The 3,597-nt window shown below is 39.2% G+C and overlaps 2 pseudogenes; one reads left to right on the top strand and one right to left on the bottom strand.

Annotated features, from left to right (window-relative positions):
- Nucleotides 1–2,016: 2,016 nt before the first annotated feature.
- On the bottom strand, nucleotides 2,017–2,135 carry LOC134898069 (5S ribosomal RNA; annotated as a pseudogene).
- Nucleotides 2,136–3,001: 866 nt separating this feature from the next.
- LOC134898068 (5S ribosomal RNA) lies at nucleotides 3,002–3,120 on the top strand (annotated as a pseudogene).
- The last annotated feature ends 477 nt before the right edge of the window (nucleotides 3,121–3,597 follow it).

The raw sequence follows: 3,597 nt of genomic DNA, 5'->3' as shown, positions 1-3,597 counted from the left end.
GAATATTAGTTGCTCTGGAAATATTTTAGCTTGAGCAGTCACAATTCCAAGTTCTTAACAATTCTGACAGTTCTATAAATTTAAAGATAAAAATGAAACAACACACACTGTGGAATATGTATCAATACTTGGAGAGAGATAAAGTACAAACCAATCAGCTCCTTTCATTTTTCAAACAAAGCCTGTAAACTGTCAGTTATGAGCTGATTGGTTGGTTCTTCATCTCTTTGCAAGCTGTGATTCATACAGTATGTCACACTGAATGTACTGTACTTGAAATTTTTGCAGTTTTTAATCCATTCCAATTTTCCAGTACTTAAATCCAAGCTAGGGCTTTGCTTTATTTAAATATAATTAATCTACAATATTCAATGTTGATATTTTAATACAAATGTTTAGTTATATGTCAAAGGAAGGTTGTGATCTTCCTGCACTGATCACAGATCACTAGATATAACTGACACTTTATTTATGGGAAAATAAAATTGTTCTGCTGCTACATTTATGGCTATGGCTTATTCATTTCAGTTAGATTTTGATATGCACCTCCCTACTGAAATGGGTAATAGATATTAGAAATTCTTATTTAAAAACCTATGCACACTGAAATATAGCTTGCTTTAAAGGCAGAATCAGTGTTTGAACACCAATGGGTAATGGGCCTATCAGGGAAGGACCAGTGCATCATATGATCCCATTGCGGATTACTTGATGTTAATGTAGCCTCCCAGATCTCCCACTTCAGTCTTAAAAAAAGCAAAGGATACTCTACTGAGCATGCTCAGTCTGCTACTGGTTTGATGAGCAGCAAGGGTAATTGGGTCTTTGGCCTGGATGAAAACCATGTAACATCTGTACCACTTTGCACATATATAATAGGTGCAAGGTGTACAGTGACCATAGGCCTAGGTGTCAAGTGGGTTCGAACCTTGCATCAGAAAAAACACAGTACCAAGCACCAATTCGCCTAAGTAGTCTAAGTCATACCTCCCAACATGACCCTCTCCAGGAGGGACACAATGCTCTGCTTCTGGACTTTTTTCTTAATATATGATTGCCGGCACCTGTGTTGAACAGGTTAATGGATAAGAAAGGTGTTTCAGCACAGGTGATGTCTCTCATAAATTAAGAGGGAAGTCCAGGAGCAGAGCATTCTGTCCCTCCTGGAGAGGGTCATGTTGGGAGGTATGGTCTAAGTACTGTAGGTGAAAGAATGCAACAGGAAAACTTCAATACATGTCTGCAGGACTTGCTGCATTAGCTGGGATCCACATAGTAACACTTATCGGTTCTCATCACTCCACTGATTTAATAGAACAACACACTTTTTAAGCCGCTGCAAGCATGGTACATGGACAAGATTGTACATTTGGAGAAAAACGGAAATTGCAGAAGACTCTTGTGTGGGTGCACTCTTGTTTTTATATAGTTATCTGGCTAATTATTAAAGCTTAACTTTTATTTGATAAACATTATAAAATAAATCCACACTCTCATGTTCCACCACAGTTAATTAGTGACACAAAAGAAAGAAAAACACACTGTAGGTATAGGGTTATAAAATAAAAAATTGTTTTTGTAAATTATTTTAAATTTTTTTGTTAAAATTGAAAATGTTCTGGTTAGTCCATCTATATAGACTTATAGGGAGGTGTAGACACTAGGGTTCTACACCCGATCCTCTCCAACCAGCACAAGCTAGGCTTGTTTTAATAGGACCTCAATGGGTCAAAAAATATTCGAACCAGTATCACACATGTGAATCTTAATAAGTTACATAAAAATGAGACGGTGTCTTTGTGTAATGCTTTATGATTGTATATAACAGGCTTTAGGGATATCCTAGAATTAGAATATTCTTGCCATGGGAAACAAAGATGGGATAGTGAGAAACGGTGGGGGAAGGGGAAAGAGGGAAAGGAGGGGGAAGAAAAGGGGGGGAGAAGGACCAATTGGAAAACAGGGAAAGAAAGAATGTGGTGATCCTGCTGTTGGTTTGCGGTCGAAATGAATCACAAATTACAACACCGGGTATTCTCTGGGGGTCCCCCTCACAGGTACTGACCCAGCCCACCACCGTTTTGCTTCCAAGATCGGGCGAGATCGGGCTCTTTCGGTGGGGTATGGTAGTAATTGGACACAAGTTGTCGACTCACCAATGAGAGTGCACCTAGTAAAGATTAAAGAAGGAGAAAGACAAGTGGCAGATCTGCTGTCTACGTTAGGCACAGGATTACCCTGTGGATCATAGATGAGAGTCTGCGGATATAGGAAAAAATAAAGTTACACAGGATCAAAGGTAGAGCTGAAGCAGATATATACCCAGGTCTTTATGCAGGCACTGCCATCCGATTGTATATTCAGGAACACTCTAGCAATTCAGAGTACTGTCTTGGATTGAAAAAAAAAAATCTATATATGTGTATTCCTTGGAGTGTGCAATATTACAACGGGCTACCTGCACCACAATTAGGCCACACCAGATCAAGGTGGAACTGAGGATAGGCCCAGATGATATATTAAATATTAGGAGCACACTCTAACTGTTCAGAGTACTATATCTGAATGAAAGGATATTTTATGTATATTTCCTTAAAAGTTTGAGAATTTAAAAGTTCAGAGAGTTTATATTCAATACAAATCACTTGCTAGGGTAAGCTGACAGGTGCAGGTAGCCCGTTGTAATATTGCACACTCCAAGGAATACACATATATATATTTTTTTTTTTTTTTTTTCAATCCAAGACAGTACTCTGAATTGCTAGAGTGTTCCTGAATATACAATCGGATGGCAGTGCCTGCATAAAGACCTGGGTATATATCTGCTTCAGCTCTACCTTTGATCCTGTGTAACTTTATTTTTTCCTATATCCGCAGACTCTCATCTATGATCCACGGGGTAATCCTGTGCCTAACGTAGACAGCAGATCTGCCACTTGTCTTTCTCCTTCTTTAATCTTTACTAGGTGCACTCTCATTGGTGAGTCGACAACTTGTGTCCAATTACTACCATACCCCACCGAAAGAGCCCGATCTCGCCCGATCTTGGAAGCAAAACGGTGGTGGGCTGGGTCAGTACCTGTGAGGGGGACCCCCAGAGAATACCCGGTGTTGTAATTTGTGATTCATTTCGACCGCAAACCAACAGCAGGATCACCACATTCTATCTTTCCCTGTTTTCCAATTGGTCCTTCTCCCCCCCTTTTCTTCCCCCTCCTTTCCCTCTTTCCCCTTCCCCCACCGTTTCTCACTATCCCATCTTTGTTTCCCATGGCAAGAATATTCTAATTCTAGGATATCCATAAAGCCCGTTATATACAATCATAAAGCATTACACAAAGACACCGTCTCATTTTTATGTAACTTATTAAGATTCACATGTGTGATACTGGTTCGAATATTTTTTGACCCATTGAGGTCCTATTAAAACAAGCCTAGCTTGTGCTGGTTGGAGAGGATCGGGTGTAGAACCCTAGTGTCTACACCTCCCTATAAGTCTATATAGATAGACTAACCAGAACATTTTCAATTTTAACAAAAAAATTTAAAATAATTTACAAAAACAATTTTTTATTTTATAACCCTATACCTACAGTG

The sequence above is a fragment of the Pseudophryne corroboree genome, chromosome 3 (genome assembly GCF_028390025.1).
Source record: "Pseudophryne corroboree isolate aPseCor3 chromosome 3, aPseCor3.hap2, whole genome shotgun sequence".
NCBI classification, from domain to species: domain Eukaryota; kingdom Metazoa; phylum Chordata; class Amphibia; order Anura; family Myobatrachidae; genus Pseudophryne; species Pseudophryne corroboree.
Note: the sequence above shows the minus strand (reverse complement) of the source record. Positions and strands in the feature narration are given on the sequence as shown.